This window comes from Maniola jurtina, chromosome 17 (genome assembly GCF_905333055.1).
Source record: "Maniola jurtina chromosome 17, ilManJurt1.1, whole genome shotgun sequence".
NCBI classification, from domain to species: domain Eukaryota; kingdom Metazoa; phylum Arthropoda; class Insecta; order Lepidoptera; family Nymphalidae; genus Maniola; species Maniola jurtina.
In genome coordinates, this window is record NC_060045.1 from 2,747,521 (window position 1) to 2,773,426 (window position 25,906).

A 25,906-nucleotide genomic window follows, 5' to 3' on the forward strand; every position below is an offset into this window, starting at 1 on the left:
AGTTCCAATTTAATTTGAATATTAAACCACCAAAGTCCATGAAATTTTGCAGGCATATTCTAGAAACTAATATCCATGTCTGTGGTTTTCCAGATTTCTGCTAAAATATTCGGTTTCAAAGTTACGCGGTCTTAAAAATTTTCATACAAATCTTTGAGCCCCTGTAATTTTAAAACTAAATATTTTTAGAAAAATCTAAAACACCACAGACACAGATATTAGTTTCTAGAATATGTCAGCAAAATTTCATGGACTTTGGTTGCTTAATATTCAAATGAAATTGGAACTACGGTTGTATGAAACGAGTGACGGAGAGAGCCCTGTTAAATGTAAAATAAAAGGAGAAATTGATCGACTGATATCAATTATAGCTCAATAGGCCTGGATCAAGAAAGACATTTTGCACGAAGGTTCTCTCTTTATGTGATGACTCGGAATATAAGAAAGTTTTTTAGCAAATTCTAATAGAATTTTATAAAACATAAATCCAAGAACAGCAGCCGTCGCACTAGACAGTAGGACACGATTACACCTGTAAGTTTTACTCATGTAAGCTTACGTAATTGATTAATTAATTAATAACAAATTTACTAGATAGCTTGCGTAATTAATTGACTAAGGGTACTTACGTATAAAAGTGTTTACATTAGTTTTGTCGTAGTTAATTATGTACCTAAGTTACGTGAGTAAGACTTACAGGTGTATCCACGGCCGAACCTAAGGCCTTTTCACAATAGGGTATTTTACTCTAATTTTTTTATTACTTTATTATAAACTAGGATAAAAATAATGATGTAAACTGAAAAAACTGATTAAATCAATCAAATAACAAAAAAGTTATAAGCATTTAATTATTTCAGATTAGACAGAGATAGCGATAATAGCATTATGACGTCACTCCGTGCAAATGCCATAGTAGCTTCCTGCGGTTTCATACAAATTTTCGTTTTGCGAGAAAGGGATAGAAGACCCTCCCACTCCAAAATTAAAATGCCTGTAACTTTGTAAATCTTTGTTGGATTTTAATATTTTTTTCAGCGTAGGTCATTATTTTTATCCTAGTTTATAATAAAGTAATAATATTTGTCAAATTCAAAAGTAGGCTCCAATACCACGACACACAAAGCAACTTGGATTCTCCCAATTGTGAGGTATATGGTAATGTAGATGATGTGAGATCATGTCTCACACTTGTCACGTGTTCGTAATGACAGTTTAACCGTGAACTTTTTTTATGAATATTGATATTTTCAACTGTATTTTAAACGAACCTTTGAGCATTTCGGCAAAGCTGTGTGTGAATTTGTTAGTGATTCACTCAAATGGTTATAGTTTTTAGGTTTAATTAATTTGATTGTAATTTATTTTGTAACGGCTAGGAAACCTATAGAAGCCACCTATAGAAATATCAGATAGTAAATACGCAACGTGGAAATTAGGATAGTAATAGTATGGAATCGCACTGTGTGAGACGTCGTTCTTGCGATACGTGTTGTGATCCGACAGTCACAACAACGACTGTAAACTAAATCTTGCTTCACTACTGGATGTAGGTATCTATGATTCGCTCTCTCTTTCTGACGATACGAGCAACGTGCGGAAACGACTAAGTGCGGATAGCAGCCGAGAGAGAATAAGAAGAATGCCGAAATAAAAACGACTCCAAGGCGCAACACACACCGGTAGAGCCGAAGCGCAGCGTCTTTCTTGAAAACAATTTAAACTATGCTTTATTTCCTTTGACACGGAGAGCCCTGGCATGTATCGCCGTACGCGTCTTTCCTGCTTTGTTTTCTGTAGGTATACAAGTTTCAACCGTTTGTCAAACTTTACGAGTTCAAGAAGTCATAAAAGACTAGGCTTCGACTACATGGAGTGGAGTTCAGTGTATATAGGAAATCTGTATGCATCGGCCCTTAGATTGCGTATTGATATTTTTTGTCTTGTTTGTCGTTTGCTTTGCGATGCGTATAAAACTATAAACAAACATAATATGCGACGCTAAGTTTAGAAGAAACTTCTGGGCTGTGAAAATCTATCGCGCCTAACTGCAATAAACTTTGAGCGATCGCAGACTCGAGCGGATTTCACTTAAGTCTGCAAACAAGACGGGGGAGATAGGGTACGCCTATATACTCATAACAGCTGTTTGAGTGTGAAAAAAGGTAGAATCTCCTGAGAAGTTATGTTTATAGACCAGCGCGATTTTTTAACCGACTTCGAGAAAAGGAGGAGGAATCTTTTTTTGACGTGACAACGTCTTATAATTCGATAGACCCGGCTGCATGCACGATAAAATATGATTCATGCGGCGTTACCTCGCTCTGAGGCGTTCCATGTAAGACTTGAAGTGCAAGCGAGAGCGCGGAACGAGCGACAAAGAAGCACAATCGGCCTTTGTTGTCACGTTCAACTATCGTCAGTAAACCGACTTTACAGACAACCAATTTTTTTTTTAATTTTTTTCTATAGAACCGAACCAGTGAGACTTTTGTTGTAGCTTGGAAGGGGACAGTTCACAACAGACAGAGGTGTTGTAACAAAACTTCGAGGCGTCGACGTCACTGGCAGGCGTCAAATGGTGATCAATTGTTAGTACATTTGATGCAGGTAGCCCTATTATAGCCCTATTTGTAACCCCCGACCCAAAAGAGGGGTGTTATAAGTTTGACGTGTGTATCTGTGTATTTGTCTGTGGCATCGTAGCTCCTAAACTAATGAGCCGATTTTAATTTAGTTTATTTGTTTGAAAGGTAGCTTTTGACCGAGAGTGTTCTTAGCTATAATCCAAGAAAATCGGTTCAGCCGTTTGAAAGTTATCAGCTCTTTTCTAGTTACTGTAACCTTCATTTGTCGGGGGTGTTATACATTTTTAATTTAGGTACACTTGTTTTATGCATACTTTTAGGATTTCGTGCGTCCAAATAAAAACTGAACTGTTATAGAATCACTCGTATGTCTGTCTGTCTGTCCGTCAGACAGATATACAGATAGACAGATACACACGTCAAACTTATAACACCCCTCTTTTTGGGTCGGGGGTTAAAAAAATTTCAACCAAAAAGACGCCCAAGATAGGTAGCGTACAATCAAAATTTAAAACCTATAAAGCATTAAAGTAGGGTAGATTACTAGATGCCTATGTGGTACCTATATTATTTGCCTTCCATAAATTTTGAATTTATGAATCAATATACTTTATTGGTTGATCGGATTTATTACTTCATGATAGTCTGTCCTGTAACCTTCAATGTCTGAAAGTAACTTTATTATAGGTATGTGAAGAAGATAAATGGATAGTATAAAATATTGAAATTGTTTTTATATACTCCACTCATGGAAAATTCACATGTAAAAACCACATGTCGTAGGACCAAACTAAAAACAAAAGTATAGTCCTGCATAGCACTCTTTTTAACCGACTTCAAAAAAGGAGGAGGTTCTCAATTTATTTTATTTTATTTAGGGTTCCGTACCCAAAGGGCACCAACGGGACCCTAATTACTAAGCCTCCGCTACCCTTCCGTCCATCTGTCTGTCAGCAGTCTGTATCTCGTAAACTGTAATAGGTAAAGAGTTCAATTTTTAACAGAGTGTGTGTTCTATTGCCGCTATAACAAAAATTAAAAAAAAAATTAGATGACCGCCATAAAAATTAAAAAAATATATAAATTAGTGTTATTTCTTTTACCTATTGTGTGCGTGAATCGTTAAATGAATCGTTATATGGTGTCTTGATCACTATGCCCATATAAATAAGGCCGTTGAGCTAAATAAATGCCTGCTCTCGATTACCTGACGCGTGGATTATAAAATGAGTAATTAAAAAACGCAACGTTCGTTTTTTTGGCTCGTATCCCCCGTATCATAATATCAGGAAAACAGAATCAAGGCTGGAAGCCGGTCAGAAAAAGCTGAATCCGGTAAACGGTGGAAATTGCCTCTCTAATCGAGAGTTACATATTATATTACAAAAGTTTGTTCCGTCCATGGCCATGGAAAAATATCTTACGAAATATTCTTATACTACTAGCTAGCTGCCCGCGACTTAATACGCGTGGATTTCGATTTTCAAAATCCTGGATGGGAACTCTTTGATTTTTTGGGATAAAAAGTAGCCTATCCATGGTATAATGTATCTCCATTGCAAATTTCAAATAAATCCGTCCGTAGTTTTTCCATGAAAGAGTAACAAACATACGCACACATATTATTTTAACCTTTATTACTTATAATATTAGTGTGATGATATATTTTCGTCCCGGTTAATTGCCTCTTCTAGTGACAAAAGGGCTGGCTCAGTTTTGGACTAAACATAAATTATCGTTAAAATTTCTCCTAGACCCTTTTTTTTGGGGAGATTAAAAACCTTTTCGTATTGCTTTATTTATTTTACAGAGAGTAAACAAAATTGGAGAGCTGTGCTTGATAAAAATTCCTGTTGTGAAATATTGCGTATCTTCTTGGATTTCATATTGGCTTGGACACAGCTTAGTAAATTTACAGTTTGACTATGGTTTTTCAAAACCTGCATCTGTGCTTGGCCAGCTGAGGCGAGCACAAAAGGAGTATGCAACATATTGAATCCAGAGACGAGAAAGATACCAAATAATTTTCTACTCGGCTTCAATGAAGAGCTTATGCCCATAGGCAAGTATCGATTGAATTAGAAACAAGGATTTCAATCCTTGTTAACGATATTTCAATATCGTTTCTTTTTAGCAGCCGAAGTGACTTTAGATTTTATTTCACAGCTTAGGCTCCAATTAAGACGCCCGTTCGGGGTGTCAGATAGAAATCATTAATTTGATATTTCATACTGACTTGAGCTTCTTTTTTAGTCGTTAGGTATTGATGCTAGTAGTTCTGGTCGATGTGTGTCGGTCTTCCAGTACGCGTCAATGCGATTGGCGGCTTCTTTGTAATCTGGGTAATGTGAGGTGAAGTACAAAGGTGTGGGCTGCATGGAAATAATACCTCAATGTCAAATATTGCTAAGTTTTTTCATGACCAGAGCTGTAGCTGTCGCCCTAATCGCGCGATTCATGGCAAATCCCTCACAAGTAAGACACATACACGGTACGCATTGCCCCACTGTATACAGTTTCTAAACTGTGATATTGGAAAGACGTCGCGTTTGGGTAGAAACGGTTCAATATTGGAAGTAAACATACTAAAGTTGGATATATTAATGGCTTCCGTTCGTGCGCCTAATATAAGGCCACTTTAATAATTCTTTTACCTCAATAAAATATTATCACACTTTTTTTGCTTTACCTTAATAAAATAAGGAACTAACTTTTTACCCGACTGTGGTGAAGCCCATAATTAGCTATTGTGCCCGTGCTATCAGTTATAGTGTTGCACGAGTTCGTATCGACCACGTTTATCGTCGTTGCTACTTGCTTGTAGTTTTGTGTATTGAAAAAATATAGGTATGACTTCAGCTGTTGCCTGTTCGCCATGTGTAACAATAAAATAACTTATAGTCCATTCTTAAACACGTGAACTAGCCTGAAAAGTAGGTATTAGAATATAGTGACATTGAACGGAAAAATAATTGTTATAAATACACTAGAGCTGTGTTTTACACTGGCATCTCGAAAAGTCCATGTCCAGAATAAAATTCGGTTCAAAACCATGAAAAATAATTAAAATCACTTTCAAAAATCAAATCAAGTGTTTGAAGCGATGTTGTATAACTTCTTTTGATTGTGATGAATTACCTAATATTACCTACTTACTTCAAAAAGGTGGTAAGTAATACTTTTACTCTTATTTTGTTGCGTAGGTACCAAAAAATTATCGATTTTGTTAACCCGGTATGAGATGTCACCTCTCTAGAAAATTGCCATCTCAACCTGTCGCGAACAATATATGTATGTATGTCCATTCTCATGTTCGCTCGTAACTCTATTTAACGGCTCAACCAATTTTGAATGATATGTCATTAGTGATTAGATACGTGATGGATACGTGTTGATGGCGCGAGTGTCACTGGGTACATAAAAATTGTTAAAAAATCTAAATGGCGGATTTTATGCACTTTATGTGCGTGAAAAAAAAAATTAAGTCCAAAATTCAAATTCAAAGATTCACACTTTTACATTTATAATATTAGTTTAGTACAGTTTTAGTTATAGCTGTTGCTTTTGAAAGTACAATATTTCAACAAATATTTCAGAAACTAAGAAATTTTTAGAGTGCTTTACGTTATTTCTATCTATCTAATTAAATTGTAACAACCTTTCTCAACTCTGAAGTCCTTCGCAAATACCTGCCGCACAAGCAGAATACTTATTCTAGTTGTTTTAAAATTATCATATTGAAGTTTAAAAGAAGTAGTAGAATTATAAGTAGGTAAAGATTGTTACGGCTCACGTATTAATTAGTCGATGTAAAGTCAACCGATGAAGTCTCAACCGCGACGCGCAGCGAGCTGAGTCCCTATGAAAAAGAAACCGGCCAAGTGCGAGTCAGACTCGCGCACTGAGAGTTCCGTACTCAGGTACTTTTTCCGACATTTTGCACGATAAATTAAAAACTATAATGCATAAAAATAAATAAAAATCTATTTTAGAATGTACAGGTAAAGCCCTTTCATATGATATCCCACTTGGTTATAGTTTTCTTGCTTTGAAAATTTAAACATTTTTTAATTTTTTTAAATTATGCAACCACAAATTCTCGGTTTTTGGATTTATTCCTGTACTTGTACTATAAGACCTACCTACCTGCCAGATTTCATGATTCCAGGTCTACGGGAAATACCCTATAGGTTTTCTTGACAGACACGACGGACAGACGGACTGTCGGACAGACAGACAGATAACAAAGTGATCCTATAAGGGTTCCGTTTTTCCTTTTGAGGTACGGAACCCTAAAAAGATACATACTCGTAGGTCTCTTGTACAGACTTTCACACTCCTCGGTCTTATGCCATCTGAATCCAGCGGACCTTGGCGACACGTTTGATGACGTCTGCCCATTTAGGGGTCTTACAACGCTACACTTTCCGGTGCGAGGTCACCATTCTAGCATTTTTAACCCCCGACCCAAAAAGAGGGGTGTTATAAGTTTGACGTGTGTATCTGTGTATCTGTGTGTCTGTGTATCTGTGTATCTGTGTATCTGTGTATCTGTGTATCTGTGTATCTGTGTATCTATGTATCTGTGTATCTGTCTGTGGCATCGTAGCGCCTAAACGAATGAACCGATTTTAATTTAGTTTTTTTTGTTTGAAAGGTGGCTTGATCGAGAGTGTTCTTAGCTATAATCCAAAAAAATTGGTTCAGCCGTTTAAGAGTTATCAGCTATTTTCTAGTTTTCTTGTAGAAAAGAAGGTTAGATAACCCTTAGGTTCATAATATTCAAGTGTCAATTGACAAATATCAAGCTGTCAAGATGGACGTTGCCTAGATATACATAATTATTTATTTGAAAATGATTTGTCGGGGGTGTTGAAATTTTTTAATTTACTTGTTTAGCACAAAATACAAGTAGTAAATATAAATACAGGTTTTATAACATATTTCTTTCTTTGATGGGGGAAAACCAACTACCGAGCCATTCGTCTCAATTAGCAAGTGCGTGTTAATTGAAAGAGATAAGCGAGGTGTTAAACTTACTTACTCAGAATTATGAATTTGTACTTTGATCGTCCGTTTTTAGGGTTCCGTATTACTAAGGGCCCTATTACTAAGCCTCCGCTGTCCGTCCGCGCGTCCGTCCATTCGTCCGTCTTCGGGATTTCTCTCATGAACCATACCTAATAGGTAGAGAATTTTTCTCGTTCTCACCCGTGCACTGTAGTGAGCCGACGATGGGTTGATCATGGTGATGATGATGGGTACTAATTCAGTTCAGTTCAGTAGTGTCTGACGTGGTGTCAGACGTGTCAGAGTTATTGCTCATTATGCAGGATCGTAAATTTTCAGCGCCAGTGTGACCGCATCGTGTTAAAATTAAAGACATAATTTATTAAATTAATTATAACTGACGAACGGTTTTGTAATTAAGGACATATACGATAGATGGCTACATTTCAAGATACTACTACAATATCGGCTGAATGAATTATGATATTTTTTAACAGATTTTCAATGCAAAAACTAATTTTCACTAACGTCGTTCGTCAAAACTAGTTGTGACTGTTTTTTTTTTTCAGTAAAAATTGTTTTGACTGAATAAGAGTTGATGAAGACTAATACTGAGACAAACACATACCCACCTAACACGATGTTATACGTAAACAAAGTCTTCTTTTAGAATTATATCTACATATAAACCACAGGGAACCAACTTTGAAAGGCTTCAATATAGCTCTTTATGTTTATTTAAGAGATTTTGTTGATGTACAACATTCATTTCTTACGAGTTACAACATACTCTATCGATTTCCAGAGCAAAATTACTTACATTTTTTGTGATAAATTGCGAGGTTATGAATACTTCCGAGACTTCGAGACCGATTTTCTTGGATTATAGCTAAGAACACTCTTGATCAAGCCACTTTTCAAACAAAAAAAACTAAATTAAAATCGGTTCATTAGTTTAGGAGCTACGATGCCACAGACAGATACACAGATATACAGATACACAGATACACACGTCAATTTTGTAACACCCTTCTTTTTGGGTCGGGGGTTACAAATCCCTCTATTTCTAATACTTAGTTTAAATCGCCTCTCAGACCGTTTCCAAAAAAAAACACCCTGTAAAATTTATTCTTGTCGTTTTCAATATACGCTAGTTCTCTCAATCTAATTTCTACTAGTTTAATAGATTTCCTCTAACATATTCCCGACACCAGCTGCCATACAATTGCTGATAAAGGACCGATCTGGATTAGATCCTGAATAAGGCACACTTAATCGCCCATAACGCCCCACTGCATCCCTGCAGATGATATGGAAATGAGCTTTTCATGCAGATTGGTCGGCCATCTTGTTAATTTAGACGATTGTCTTTGTTGGTTCTTCAGAAGTGAAAAACGCGTAGTCACTTTGAACTAATCTGTCTCTTTTCTTTAGACTTTATGGAGTTATTTGCGTTTTAAGTATCTAAATATCATTTGCTTTGAGGTGAAGGATGTCTTGAGAAAACCTGTATTCTGCGATGAAACTAGTGCTCAGTATTTAGCCTGCAAGATGAGATGATGAAGTACTAGCTGACGCCCGCGACTTCGTCCGCGTGGATTTAGGTTTTTCGAAATCCCGTAGGAACTCTTTGATTTTCCGGAATAAAAAGTAGCCTATGTGCTAATCCAAGACATTATCTATCGACATTCCAAATTTCAGCCAAATCCGTTAGGTAGTTTTTGCGTGAAGGAGGAACAAACATACACACGCACATATTACATACAGCTACGTTACTGGCGAAATATATACCTACCTATCACCAGCATTTTACGGGCGCCACATCCTCGCATGCAATTGAGTAATGAGACGCTCACCTTGATTTACCTTCATATTGCATGCGGGAATGCAATTTCACTATCAACCTTCGTTCTAAGTGCCTGTATAAATAAGTGAATTGCAGTATTGAGTGAACTGAAACCGAATAAGGGTGGCTTTTTTATAGACTAGCGCTCAACTGCAATCAGACCTGCTGTTGGCAAGAGATGATGCAGCCTAATCACTAGTATTAAGACAGCCAATTTACTCTTGACTTGAAGGTACCCGTATAAAAAGTGGAGAGGAAACTGATGCACAAAGCGCGTTTATATCCTTGCGGTTCGAATTAGAAACGAGGAGGCCAATCGCGTCAACCGTGGAATTTCGAATATAATATAATAATATGCAGACCCTTGACGATTCCGTGCGGTACGGTGTAGATAGGTGAAGGAGAAACCAGTTAAAAAAACCGGCCAAGTGCGAGTCAGACTCGCGCACCGAGGGTTCCGTACTCGAGTATTTTTCCGACATTTTGCACGATAAATCAAAAAGTATAATGCATAAAAATAAATAGAAGCCTGTTTTAGAATATACAATACAGGTTAAGCTCTTTCATATGATACGATACCCCACTTTGTATTGTAATCTTACTTTGATGTAACCACAAATTCACGGTTTTCGGAATTCCTTTATTTGTGCTATATGACCTACGTACCTGTCAAATTTCATGATTCTAGGTCAATAGGAAGTCCTACCATGTAGGTTATCTTGACAGATACGACAGACGGACAACGAAGTGATCCTAAGGATAAGGGTTCCGTTTTTCCATTTGAGGTACGGAACCCTAAAAATTATTAGCGCACTCTATATTTCCTCACTCTCATCCCAATGGGATGGAAATACGACACGACCGGAGAGCGGTCAGGCGCAGGACCTACGGCTTTTTTTGGGATTTAACCCAAAAAATTGGTTGTCTGTAAAGTCGGTTTAATGACGATAGTTGAACGTGACAACAAAGGCCGATTGTGCTTCTTTGTCGCTCGTTCCGCGCTCTCGCTTGTACTTCAAGCCTTACATGGAACGCCTCAGAGCGAGGTAACGCCGCATGAGTCATTTTATCGTGCGTGCAGCCGGCTCTATCGAATTATAAGACGTTGTCACGTCAAAAACTTTTTGTAACTCACCGTTTTTCGAAATAGGACGGTAGATCTACACTAGGGAGGTCGTCAAATGCTGAGGGAATCTCATCAATTTCCATTTATCTATTTGGGGTATTTAAATAAAATATTTTCTCCATTATCTAGTAATGTGGACCCAGTTCGAATAAAAAAGCGGCATTATTAGGGAAAGTTAGTAATCAAGGCACGAAACCTATAAATTCCACAAGTCCTAGTACCTACTTGGCGCCTTGACGCTTTTTATTAACATCCGCCTTTGGCTTTTTAACTCCCGACCCAAAAAGAGGGGTGTTATAAGTTTGACGTGTGTATATGTGTATCTGTCTGTGGCGTCCGTAGCTCCTAAACTAATCAACCGATTTTAATTTGGTTTTTTTTGTTTGAAAGGTGGCTTGATCGAGAGTGTTCTTAGCTATAATCCAAGAAAATCGGTTCAGCCGTTTGAAAGTTATTATCTCTTTTCTAGTTACTGTAACCATCACTAGTCGGGGGTGTTATAAATTTTTAATTTACACTAGTAGCAGTTATTATTGATAAGAAGCGGTCTCGATAGCGCCGAATCGATGATCATAGTCTATAACGATGGCTTCTTAGTATATTTTTTGCTCCGTTTAGTAAACTGACTCTTTCTCTTGGCTTTCACTTTGGTAGACGGTAGGTATAGCTTTCATAGGGCGTTGTTCTTTATTATATCATCAGCCTTATTATCGTAAAACAAAAGTGTCATCAAGGATAATATGACGGTAGGTATCAATTTTCGTCGGCGAAATAATGCTAATAAGGTTTTTACGATCCAAAGGCGTAAAACTACTGCTCTAGAAGGGGGAAATATTTGTAAGATATTTTGTAGCAAAAAGCTAATTTAATAAGTTCTATAGCACAAAAGAAAGCTATTTTCCTTGTATTTTTCATTGAAATTCCTTTTTAAATAGAAAGGAATTCAATGTTGTTAAACAAAATGTAAAACCAGTCAAGTTCGAGTCAGGCCTCGCTCTTATAGGGTTCCGTACAAAATTATGGACATCATATTGTGGGTGTATGAAATATATTTTAGACTAAATGATGCCCATGGCTTCGCCCGCGTGGACTCAGGATTTTTAAAATTGAACTCTTTAAATTTCCGGGATAAAAAGTACCTAATCCTCCCCGGGATGCAGACGTCGAAACAGGTTGAACGGATGAGCCTTAAAAAGCTAGCAGTCAGACAGACAGACAGACACACTTTCGCATTTATAATATTAAGTATAAAAGTATAGATTTAATTTTTATTTGAATTCCAATACTAACGCAGTGACTGTACGGATAAATACGAATTTTCTTTGCACCTTCTGATGGGAGTCGGTGGGTGCACGAGTAGCTTCCCCTCAAAAGTAAGCAAACACTTAAACAGCACTTAAAACCCGACTACTACCCGCCAACTGCCGATAAATAGCGATAGCTATTGTAAAATTGATTTTCCTGTCGCTCGGTGTATTTCAACATTGTACTATATTTATAAACAATTTTCCCTTTTTCGTTTGATATCCCATACGATATAGGTACAACAGCAAAAAAAAAATTTTGGAGACTCCAACATTTTTGGATGTAACATCCGTCCGTTAGGTCAATTTTTTCGCATAAAATGTAGCCTATGTCACCCGGACCTTAAGAGGGCTCTCTCCGTCACTCGTTTCCACTCGTTTCATACAATCGTAGTTCCAATTTCATTTGAATATTAAGCAACCTAAGTCCATGAAATTTTGCAGACATATTCTAGAAACCAATACCTATGTCTGTGGTTTTCCAGATTTCTGTTAAAATATTCGGTTTCAAAGTTACGCGGTCTTAAAATTTTCATACAAATCTTGGAGCCCCTGTAATTTTAAAACTACATATTTTTAGAAAAATCTAAAACACCACAGACACAGATATTAGTTTCTAGAATATGTCTGCAAAATTTCATGGACTTTGGTTGCTTAATATTCAAATGAAATTGGAACTACGATTGTATGAAACGAGTGACGGAGAGAGCCCTGTTAATAACGAATTGATTGACACTTCACTCATCAAAATCGGCCCTGTAATTTAAGCGCCACTGTGGAACACAGAATGTGATAGGTACAAACATACATACTTACATCCTACATAGACTGCTTAAAATTAAAACCCTTCCTTTTGGCTTTGGCGTAGTCGGGTAAAAATAGTAATTCTCATCTATAAGTAGTAGGTACTTTTATTAACAAAATATTTTTTTTTCTTCAACAGTATAATATAATTTTCGACCTGATATGAAACGCGTGGGAGGTCTTTTATCGCTCATAAATGAACGTAATAACTTCGGAAGTCGTCGTGATTTAACGATAGGTGCTTTTAAAAGCAGGAATAACCGACACTGTATACTTATGTTATAGGTAGTGCTAAAGTTTCGCTTTTTCATTATTACTTACAAAAAATCTTTAAGAAAAAGTTGGGTTTATTTAGTTCGTCCAAAAAACTAGTCTATTTACTCTTTAAATAATTTATGCTCAATTACAAGACTGTTTAATGTCTGTTAACTCATGTGTGTACAGTATAAGGATCAAGGCATATTAACAGAAAATCTAAATTACTTGAAATCTTTTAATACTATTTAAACGTTTACCAATAAATTGAACTACACTAAGTAATGTAAAAAGTATGGAGCAAAGTCATTGCAGCCAGCGCAATGCCTTGTGACTTGTGTCCATTCTCAATTTCACATTAGACCATAGCGACATCTGGACTCTTCGATGCTTCGTATCACTCTCTACCACAATGTGTTTTGAGCCTAAAGAATTTTATTTAAAACAGGTGTTTATTTAATTAAATTTGTTCTGAAAAGATATTTATTTTTCGGAACGTAATCACACAAACATGTCAATTGAAACAAACTAACTTTTTGTAACATGCTAAGGATTTTATAGAATAAAGAACATACGATAGCGTTATTTTCTTAGAATAACCGTTATTTTTTACTAGATGATGCCTGCGACTTTGTCTGCATGGATTTAGGTTTTTAAAAATCCCTTGGGAACTCTTAGAGTTTTCGGGATAAAAAGTAGCCTATGTCAACCGTCACACTCTAGGTCATTAACTATACTTACCCATCCAAAAAAAATCAGGTCAATCGTTTGCTTCGTTGTGGTGTAATTGGAGGACAAACTAACAAACAAACACTCGCATTTATAGTATTAGTACGATGATGTATGATGGTCCTATGACACCCGGACCAGAATACGAATCGATTGACTTCATTCATCAAAATAGGTTCTATATTGTAGTGGAACATACAAACATACATTAGGACATAGACTGCTAAAATCATAACCTACTTTCACTTAGTCAGGTAAAAAAGCTGTCTGTAAAGAAAATCTGACCCCATCGTACCTAGTTACAGCAAGCACTCATTGAATTTATGAAATCACTTATCGCGTCGTATTTCTTTGGCGTGATTTTTTTGCGACCGTAAGACCTTAATTGATTTTCAATTGTAAACCTATGACCCGTGTACACTCAGCTTTAGTAAAGCTGCCAACGACATTTCGCGACCATTGAATCGAATATAATATTGTAATCTTTTATGAAGCCTGAATAAGGTGACTGGCGAGAAATCTTATTCCAATATCATCCTGCATGCTTTTTATTCTGAAGGGTCCTCAAAAGATATAGAAAGAGAGTTATAAAGGGATTCCAATTTTATAATTTAAACTAATCCTTACTGATCGACGGACTTAAACTAATCCTTACTGATCTTGTCTCTGGACAATTTTAATTTTTGATAGACCCATTTCTGTCTAATGGTGCGCTAACATGGGCAATTTTTTAAGCAATTGTTGCTCGGTAACACGTATGGATCAATATGGAACAATCTTGAGCAATTACTTTGCATAACATTGCTGAAATTTATTGGTAGGTATTGCTGGGTATTGCAAAAAAAAAACGATAATACACAAGCAGCTTAAGGGTGGTTTCTACTAAAGCAGAGTGGAGTGGATCTAATTGGAGACATAACCTGATTGGTCTGTAGAGCACGTATCCGCTCCGCTTCAGTGAAAACGTACCCCAAAATATTGATTTGATTTGATTTGACTTAGCGGATGCCTGTGTTATAATACCTTTTTAGGTTTATTTAAAGAGACTATTTTCTCAAAAAGAACAAAGTTCAATTATATGAGAAAAATTCTAAATATAAATATAGAAAAAACATAATCTTTAAAGGTACGGTAAGGTATTTGCATACCGAAATTCTGCCCGATCCGCCTATTAGTTTAAGCTGTGCATTATTAGGGCCGACGCACATATGGCGGAGCGCAGCGCAGAGCATGCCCGCGAAGTTTTCTAATCGCGTGACACATAACGCGAATTTCTACCCGAGAATGCGCGAGCACGCGCGGAACTGCGCGCGGACGGATGCGCGAGTATCTGCACGGGTGTACAATTGATTTTAGATACTTATTATTTCAATGAGGGCAATGTCGATAATATTTCGACTGTGCAAAATACTCTTCGCTGTGCTCCGCCATATGTGCGCCGGCCCTTAGATCAGTCAGTCAGTCAACATACCTATTTACATTCCAAAATGTAAGACTGAACACCCAGTGGCGTGAGAGAGGACGTCAGAAATTGATGTTAGTGGACGGTTAAATGAGCGTCTTTTGTGATGTCGAAACGAGAACACAAAGCCCTATGACACTTCTTTGTAGACCATTGTTCCGAGATTGAATAATGCGGAGACCGTGGATAAAATAAACGAATTGCCTTATCAGTCTAACTATGACGACCTCCCTGGCACAGTGGTAAGCGCTGGTCTTAATAGAGAGAGGTCCCGGGTTTGATTCCCGGCAAGGATTTTTAATTTTATAATTTCTAAATCTCTGGTCTGGTCTGGTAGGAGGCTTCGGCCGTGGCTAGTTAACACCCTACCGGCTAAGCCGTGCCGCCAAGCGTTTTAGCGTTCCGGTACGATGCCGTGTAGAAACTAAAGAGGTATGGCTTTAATAAAAATTGCCATAAACCCTTCCAGGTTAGCCCGCTTCCATCTTAGACTGCATTATCACTTACCACCAGGTTAGATTGCAGTCAAGGGCTAACTTGTATCTGAATTAAAAAAAATCTCTTCTACCTTGCCCCGTTGGTTTAGTAGTAGTAGCATTTTCGATTGCCGATTACGAGGTCCTGGGTTCAAATCCCGGGTTAGGCCAAAAACTGTTAGGTATTGAGTTTTTTCGGTTAAGAAATTCTCAGTGCAGCTGGGAAGTTGGCGTTGTGTCACCTCCGTGCCTCGGAGAGCACTTAAAGTCATGGGTCCTGTGCCTGATCTCTCTCCGGTCGTGTCGGATTTCCGTCCCATCGGGCTATGAGAGTGAGGGAACAGAGAGTGCACCTGTGTTTGCGCACATCATTCTATACTATAATATTTCCCGCGTAGTTGGCTAAACTCCATGGACATCGGCAGCCCCGTGGCCGAAATTCGGTCGGGCCCAATTGCACAAGAACATTTATTTAATTACATTTTAAGGATGTCGATTAATGTAATGCAATGTTTTTTAAAACACTGATTGCCCAAACTAAACTTGTACTTGTTCGGTTTTTTTAATTTAAAAAAAATGATTTTCAGATAATTCACGTGAGAAAAGTATGCTAGCAAATTCAGGCTACAATCCGGTCTGCGTTAACCCTTGTTTAAAAGTTTAAATTAGTGTCTAAATAAACATTATACTAACACCACATACGAATAGCATCGGATAGGTGTTTTTATTCCCATAGCGAATTCTTTAGACAACGTACGATACTAACCAGTTTCATGATTTGAAAACTATAAATTAGTTGCATAAATATACTCAACATACTGATACAAACATACTACCTAACCTAAAATATTCAAACGTTTCCGCAACAGTACATTTCATTTTCTCCCGCGTTCGTATTCTAGCACGACTTTGTAGTACTCGTAAACTTAGATGGTTTTGGCGAGTTCGAATTTTATTTGACACAGTTTTCACTTCGAACGACAATAGTTTTTTTTTTAATTTGTTACAAAAAGAATATTAGTCATTTTAATCATGACTTCCCCTTACCCCTTTTCTTGTGCTAGGAGTGGCTACGACAATACTGCAACGGGTGGGGTTAGAACCGCCAACCTTTCAGATTTTGGTCCGCTCCTATAACCGTTGAACTATTGAGGCTTGATATGTAAAGAAACTTAGACTTTCGTTTCAGGAAACTATACGAAACTGTGGAAATGGGCAGGACACGAGAAAACGATAGACGTCGGGGTCCCAAAGCGATGAAATGGCGATCTCATACGGGAAAGCGCAGCGTGGGGAGACGCCTTAACAAGTGGAAAAACGTCATTAAACGAGTAGCAGGGAGTCGCTGAATTCAGGCGGCGCAAAATTCTACAAGATTTTCTATTGGAAAATAACTTCTGTAATTACTTGCGGAAAACTTCAGCAATATAGATAGAGGACCGTAGACCCAGAAACAGAATATTTAAAAAAAACCTAATCTATGCGGATGAAGTCCCTAGAAACCTGCTTAGCAGCTGTGCTTAGTATGAGGTTTTACTTCTCACCAAACGTTAAAAGATTTTGAAAAATTAAATATTATACAATAACAACAATTAAAAACATAATAAAATGGACCTAACACGCCTTGATTTAAAGTAAAAAGTTCAGTACTACTGATTTTAATTTCGCCAGTTTTCTGTTTGGAACGCTGGCTTTAGACGGATGGACATTCAAGAGTATCGACGCTCAAATCCTATAATCTCGTACTAAGCAAACTGATAGCGCGTCAAAAAAAAACAGTTTTTAACTCCCTTTGCCATACCTATATGCGTATCAATGGAAGCTTTCAAACAGCACAAGTTTCGGGAAACTAGTTTTCCAGGGTGACGTACGTAACAAGAAATGTATTGAGCGATTGATGGCGTTGGAGTTGAAAATAGTTTTTCCCAAGTGAGACTGGGGTTGACGCGTGGAAATCAGTTTTCATTTGTGACTGGTAATTGAAAAATCGGCTTTTTGGACCTCCAGCCTGAATTTTAAACCGAAAAAGTCGCCTTTAAATTAAATAAACCGAAAATTTTAATTAACCCCAGATAGCTAACCTTCGGGCTTGCTCTATTAAAGCTAACCATTCGTCGAACCTTTAGATAAATTCTCATAAATCTTAAAATGCACATTAACTATATCATAAAAGGGATATCTGGTTTTAGTATTATAAAGCACGTTATATTACAAAAAGTAATTGTAATTATAATGAAAAATAATAACAACAATATACAAAAATAAACTATTAAATTATTTAATAGTATTAAATATTTGCATGCTTATGAAGTAGAATACTTAGTTACTTAGTTATAATTTTGAACTCAACAACTGATATGCAGCAAATAAATAAAATTTCATTTCATTTCATTTCAAAACCAATTTTATGTTCAGTTAACGATGCATCTAAACGACGGAAAAACCTCAATTATTTCAAAACTATGTATAAGACATATTGCGAGATTTCGACAACTTTATTCCCATCTGTAAGATTACTTTATATAACGGCGTTTCGTGAACAAAAGTGTTTTTGTACTAACGTGGTAAGACTGAAGCGAAAATTCGCCTCTCAAGACTTGGCAGGTGGAGGTTGAAACTTGAAACTCACACGTGAAAAACCATGCGCCGAAGTTTTACTTGATTGTTTTAGTGTTGAGATGGATACCCATTGTTATAGTTGCTTGGGCAAACAGTTGCCGGAAGGAAATAAAGGCGGGGGCTCACTTGGAGGTGTAGCATGTAGGGTTGCCAGATACACGCTTATCATTTCCTGGGCATTTCTGGGGTTACAAACGGGTTGGTGTTAGAGTCCAAATCTAACTACAAATGTTTGCCGTTGGACGGACAATAAAAAAAATATTACAAAATTACTAGTTATATACCTACTTATTGTAAAAGTAAAAATGCAAATGATTTTAAAAACATATTTATTTGTCACTAGATGTGCCCGCGACTTCGTTCGCGTGGAATAGTGACTTTTCAGGCAGCATATTTTGAATTATGTTCGCCGTGATTCTTTAAATTGACATAACTTTTTCATTTATGAACCGATTGACATGAAATAAACACTAAATGTTAAGTGAAGTTTACTACAATATAATAATGAAAACCGTATCTAAATCGAATAAGCCGTTTATGATATTAGCGTGCACAAACACACAGACAAACAGACAAAAAAAAAATTACAATTTCGGGTTCGGCATCGATATAATAATAACCCCTGCCCCCTTTTTTATATATTTCCATTGTACAGACACCACTTTTCTACAATTTTATTATATGTATAGATAAAATCTATAGATATAAATTATAACACTGTGTGCATACCATACACAATCACAATATATTAGTCTTTTTAGTTCAAAAAATACTTTTAAATAAAAACAGTTCGCGAAAGACCTTGGAGCAAGAATCGCGCCGTCCCGTGGTGTCGTACCTAACTTTGTGAAAAAAACTAGTGTTCATGAATTTCGGGACAATAAAGTGTAATTACTGGACACGGGATCACACGTGAAATTTCAGGGCTTTCCCGGAATTCCCGGCCATCTGGCAACCATAGTAGCATGTAATGTGTCAAATCAGCGACAAGGTCTTCTATGAATTGGGGGTAAAGTGGCCTTCCATTTATACTCCGGCATGATCGCGTGATTTTGTGCGACATCATTGATGCGATGGTGCATGTGTTGTAAATGGAGGGTTACAGCATATATAAATGTGTGTGCACATCACACTAATATTATAAAGACGAAAATGTGTGTGTGTGTGTGTGTATGTTTGTTACTCTTTCACGCAAAAACTACTGGACGGATTCGGCTGTGGCATGGAGATATACCCTGACTTGACACATACAGGCTTTATTGCCGGAAAATAAAAGAGTTCCTCGGGATAAAAAATCTATATCCACACAGATGAAGTCGCGGTTATCATCTAGCATTAAGAGGGCTTTCTCCGTCACTTACTCCATACAATCGTAGTTCCAATTTCATTTGAATATTAAGCAACCAAAGTCCATGAAATTTTGCAGACATATTCTAGAAACTAATATCTATGCCTGTGGTTTTCCAGATTTCTGTTGAAATATTCGGTTTCAAAGTTACACGGTCTTAAAAATTTACATACTTAAATCTTTAAGCCCCTATAATTTTAAAACTACATATTTTTAGAAAAGTGTAAAACACCACAGTATTAGTTTCTAGAATATCTCTGCAAAATTTCATGGACTTTGGTTGCTTAATATTCAAATGAAATTGGAACTACGATTGTATGGAGTAAGTGACGGAGAAAGCCCTGTTAAGATAAAACGTGTTACGCCTGTGAGTAAAGGGCCTTAAATGCAGCGGTGGTCTGTTTGCTTCAGTAACTCCAACGAGAAGCGCTTCTTACGTATTTGTAGAATGCCAATTACGTAACGGTGTAAACTACATCCATTTATAGTTAGCTTTTGCCTTCCGCTTCGTACAGAATTCAGGTTACCTTTATCTCTGGTTCTAGTTACCTAACCGATATTTGCCGATCGCTAAACCCCAGTGTAAATAAAACTCAAGGGTTCCTGAGGTAAATTCGCACTGGAAATTGCAGTGTAGGCAGACGCCCTAAAGGAAGACATACGATACTAAACAAATCCCAGAGAGCTGCTGGATTTACGCGGCGATAGGCTGCGTCGTGTGGAACTCTCTATAAGAGATATTTTAATGTATATAACGGGCAGCATTTTCAAAATTACGTCAGGTCTTCGAATCGTCGATACCGCAAAGCCTTAAGACTAAGGTCTTTAATGAGTGTGTCCTACCTGTGATGACGTATGGAGCTGAAACGTGGACACTGACAGTTGGCCTCGTCCACAAACTAAAAGTCGCTCAGCGCGCTATGGAGCGAGCTATGTTGGGTATTACTCTCAGGGATAAAATCCGGAACGAGGAAATTCGCAGGAGAACAAAAGCGGCCGACATAGCTCAAAGGATTAGCAAGCTGAAGTGGCAATGGGCAGGCCATGTCTGTCGCAGAACCGACGGCCGTTGGGGCAGACGTGTTCTGGAGTGGAGTCCGCGTACCGGTAAGCGCAGTGTAGAACGACCTCCAGCCCGCTGGACCGATGACCTGAAGAAGGTGGCGGGGAGCGGGTGGATGAGGAAGGCGGAGGACCGTGTTTGGTGGCGCGCTCTTGGAAAGGCCTATGTCCGGCAGTGGACGCTTACAGGCTGATGGATGGATGGATGGATGAACGGGTATATACCACGAATAATTTGATGGTTCTATCTGTCGAAATTTCGACCCATCCAATCCAATCGTTCCATCCAAACCACTGCTCGGGTGCCCAGAACGCGCTGGTTCGTTGCAAGGCCAGACTAATATATGCTGACCGATGTAACTGCTAGACCTCCGATCACTCCACGAGACAGGATTTCAAATTAATTATTCATTAATTACTTAAAATGTATTTCTGGAGTTAAAAGCCTGAGGGATCAAGTAATGACTGAAATAATTTATTTTCTAACGTTGTAAGGCATAAACTAGACTCCCTTATAAGTTTAGAGTCTAATAAATCTTTGCTTTAGGTAAACAAAGGGCTTGAGATTAATCACTAAGGACGCATAGGTAATTAGTAATTTCAGTAAGTGGTGGGTATTGACTATTCAAGAAAAACTTCTATCCAATTCATTGAATAATTAAGTACTAGTTTTTGCTCGCGACTAAGTCCGCGTATATTTATCAAATTTAATCAAACTAAGCAAGCAATAACTTTGTAGAAAGTCATTGTAAGCAAGTGACAAATCCAGTATTTTTCTTAGACATTCTTTGGAAAAAACTGTCTAAGAAACAATGATTTCAAAATTACCTAAGTTTTTAAAAAGGTCACTCGAGGGGACAAACCAGATTTTCAATTGACGCTTTTCATGTTCAAGAGTTTCCAAGATTTTATTCAAAATTTAAAATAGCTGTGACTCACATAACGGACGTTCAAACGGGCTGAACAAAAGTAAAAGGATTCATTGTTTGACGACGGAACCCTAAAAAGGACGCTCTCATTCTACTAACGCTCATAAGATGGGCTCTCATACTACTAATAGTTAATGTAATCAGTCGCTCGCACTCATACATAGCCTTCGGCCTTCCCTTGCAGAGTCTTACCTAATTATTGCGTAATGCGCCCGTAGGTTGAAAGGTAGAGTTTTGGTTATGATAGGTGAAATCGATGGTGTTCATTGATGGTGGAATTTCATCCAGCAGTTTTTACAAATAATATTAGCCATGCTAATCATAACTAATATTCCCCTTTCCCCTCCAATTAGCGTAAAGCTTGTGCTAGGAGTGGGTACGATAATAGTGCAACGGGTGGAGTTTGAACCGCCGACCATTCGGAATTCAGTCCGCTCCTCAACCGTCGAGCTATCGAGGCTCCCATTCCCCATATCAACTCCCATTTAACTCTCATTTAGTTAAACATTGTAATGCTGTCCCATGTTGGCAGATAACATACCTACGCGATTTACAATAAAGTTAAACAGCAGTAAACCCGACTAGGTACAACCTGCGAACTGTCGATAGATAGGGTTAATTGTACTGGGTTAATCATGATGAAGATGAATAAAACTTTTTGCTACTGCCCTTGGGACTGAAAAACTACTGATGCGTATTCAAAGAGCTATTTTGAGAGTAAATAAAGGACTCTATTGTACTCCAAATGAGCCGTCATTTATTACGACTGAAGTCTGAAATGAATTTCCGGGACTCGGCGCCTGCTTTTGTTGGAGTGGTATACGAACACTAGCTTATTACGCGACTTCGATCGCGTGGTTTTTCGTTTTTTCAATGATCCCGTTGGATTTTCTCAAAATCCTTATTAACTCTTAGGGTTCTCAAGGAATAAGTATTTCCTCCTTATAAAACTTTGATTTAGGTTGCGTGTTGTCTTTCCGTTAGTCAGTCAGTTACCAGTACTGTATTATTGTGTAGGTGTGTTATAGTTAAAGCATAAGTTGGCATAATTTCAATGATAATAATTATCATCACCATCATCGACCCACCGCCAGCTCACTACTGAGCACTGATCCCTTTTCAGAATGAGAAAGGTTTAGGCCATAGTCTACTACGCTGACCAATTGCGGATTGATAAAATTCACACACCTTTGTGAACTCTCAATAACCCAATCTCTCAATAGCTCAACGGTTGAGGAGCGGACTCAATTTTGAAAGGTCGGCGATTCAAACCCCACTTGTTGCACTATCGTCGTACCTACTCCTAGAGCAAGCTTTACGCTTAGTTGGAGGGGAAAGAGGAATATTAGAAAAAAAAACTCTCACGCATCCGGGTTTCCTAGATATTAGTTTCTAGAATATGTCTGCAAACTTTCATGGACTTTGGTTGCTTATTATCCAAATGATATTGGAACTATGTTTGTATGGAGCGAGTGACGGAGAGACCCCTCTTAAAAAGCACATAACACTAATAAAATCACACTTAATATTATAAAGGAGAAAGTTTGTATGTGTGTGTGTGTGTGTGTGTATGTGTGTGTGTATGTTTGTTACTCCTTCACGCAAAAACTACTGGACGGATTGGGGTGAAATTTAGAATGGAGATAGATTATACCCTGGATTAGCACATAGGCTACTTTTTATCCCGGAAAATCAAAGAGTTCCCACGGGAATTTTAAAAAACCTCCATCCACGCGAACGAAGTCGCGGGTATCAACTAGTAAGAGATATTTTTGACTGTTGTTCAGAATGTTTTCACTAGATATTTTAAGTTTTGACCAGTGTTGCGGTACAAAAATTCCATTAGCGTTAAATAGGAAAATCGTTTCTATTTTAGTTCGTGCGAGAAAATTTACAATGTAAATTTAAATTGATATTAAAAAAAAATTGGAATAAGTTGCTTATAGGCGTTTGTGCACTCATTCGTATTCGTTTTCGCAAAAATACGATTCAAAGTGGCCGCCTTACAAAACCCACGTACTTACCTACGCGTGTGCACTCATTCGTATTTTTACGATTTGTATTTGACGTAAAAATACGGATCGTATTTTTAGGAAAACAAATACGAGTTGAAAACGAATGAGTGCGAAAGCGCCCTATCTCTGCAATTACACGGGATCACAGAAACGTGTATATTTTAAATGAAACTATGACCGTGATACATTTTTTTTATATAGACGTGATTGCAAAAATAAACCTGTTTTCGCCTTAATGACGACGGACTTTTGAAATTGAAGATACCCATATTAAAATGGAAGGGAAAACTGATGTCGGAAGGGCGTTCCATATCCTAGCGGTTCGGATTAGAAAAGAGGAAGCAAATCGCTTCTTATGTGTACGAGGAATGTCAACTACGCACGTACGTAGATATTTTTACAATTAGATTAATTAATAATGTAATAATAAATAATTATTTTAATTTAAATAATAAATTAATGTAGTTAATCGAACCTAATGAAGAATCTTCCAAATAATTTAGGTTTTTGGAATAGACCCGAGTTTTTGAACTTAAGTTGTGAAATAAGTGCAAAATGATTTTTCTAAATTGCAACAATCTTCGAATATACGCAAAAACTAGTTAAAATTTTATTGCGTGGATATATTTTAATTTTTACGCTTGTTTAAAAACAAAAGAAATAATTGAAAAAAACTTACAGGTAACAGAGCCAGAAGAAATCACTCACTCCACGAATCCAAATCCAAACCCACAATAAGTACCAAGCACTCAACAAACTTTATTAAAGTTTCAAAAAAGTTTTCCAAACACAAAACATTTTAAATATATCCTAAAATTCCTTTCACATCACCTACGAACTATACTTAATTAAGTAAAATTAATTGTCATAGATTAAAAATAAATAAATTATGGTTCTGTTGTAGATATGGATGGCAAAGTTCGTTCGCAATACAAACTCGCGAGGGAAATGTATGGAAGCGGCCCGCCCGCCCTATATCGCTGGTAGTTGCCTTTCGACTGGGCTCGAACCAAACGGTAGAGCTCCTTGCTCACTGGTTCAGCCACTTCACTTTCCTGCGTTTCTTGTGCCTACTAGAACATTGGAATGTGATTGGAATAGCTACATACCGCTGTTAGATAAGGATAATGAATGAAAACATGTCTTGCTTCACTGTTCAAGTGTGAAAAAACTAGGCAGTGTACCACTGTTCCATCCCATATTAAACCCATGCAACTGCAATAGGGACTATAGTAATGAAATGATGTGATGTATTGTATAGGGACTAGAATTTATCATGAGATGTGATCACCGCCACCACCAAGTGAGATTGCAGTCAAGGGCTAACTTGTATCTGAATAAATAAATAAATAAAATAAAAAAACATGGCTTTTATTTAATTTTATCATAATTAATTAGTAATGTCACGGTGTACGGAAGGCGATCAAAGAAGTCACAAGGCGATAAACAACAAATATTTTTCAATTTTTTAACATAAAAATATTTTCCCGCAGAAATTACCTACTCTATTTTTTTATCGTGACGTTAATGGTTAACTATGTTAAAAATATCAAAAAATCTAATGATCAACCCATTTCCGCCCCACTACTGAGTACGGGTCTCCTCTCAGAATGAGAAGGGCTTAGGCCATAGTCTGCCACGCTGGCCCAATGCGGATTGGCAGACTTCACACACCTTTGAGAACATGGAGAACTCTCAGGCATGCAGGTTAACTCACGATGTTTTCCTTCACCGTTAAAGCAAGTGATATTTAATTGATAAAACGCACATAACTGAAAAGTTAGTGGTGCGTATCCGGGATCGAACCTCCGACCTCCGATTAGGAGGCGGACGTTCTAACCACTAGGCTATCACAGCTTAAAAAAATCTAACACAAGTATTTTTTTTTTAAATAATGAATTTGAGCCCCATAAAGTACCGCTATTGTATAGCGGTAGTTTATGGGGCTCAAATTATAGCGGCTATACGAAACATCACATAATTTTATTACTACAGTGCAAGACCTATATTAATCATAGTAAGTACGTACCCGCTACTAACTTAGGGTACCTACAATCTACATACTCGCATTTAGTTTGGGGAACTATACAGGAAAACTGTCCTCGACAACTTTTCCATTGTGGTGCGAATTAGTCCATAAAATGGAGGTCGGGTGGTCATAATGTGTTGGTTAAACGAAGCGAGGAAATCTGGAGTGATACTTTGTACAATTGTTGCCCTCGTTTTCATTTTTATAATTATTCTTAAAAGCCTTCGCACATAAAGAGCTTTTGAGGTGAATTACTTAAGTTTAAATTGAAAGATGTACATTTTACTGTTTCCTTCTGTTTTGT

General features: G+C 37.4%; 1 protein-coding gene across 1 annotated transcript in view; it reads right to left on the reverse strand.

Moving 5' to 3' along the window:
- The window catches only part of LOC123873563 (neuropeptide CCHamide-1 receptor-like), a 131,928-nt gene extending 107,371 nt beyond the window's left edge, over window positions 1-24,557 (reverse strand). The window contains exon 1 of the mRNA XM_045918444.1: window positions 24,253-24,557. The gene's annotated coding sequence lies outside the window, so the exon portion shown is untranslated. The remainder of the gene's footprint in view (window positions 1-24,252) is intronic.
- Between the last annotated feature and the right edge of the window lie 1,349 nt (window positions 24,558-25,906).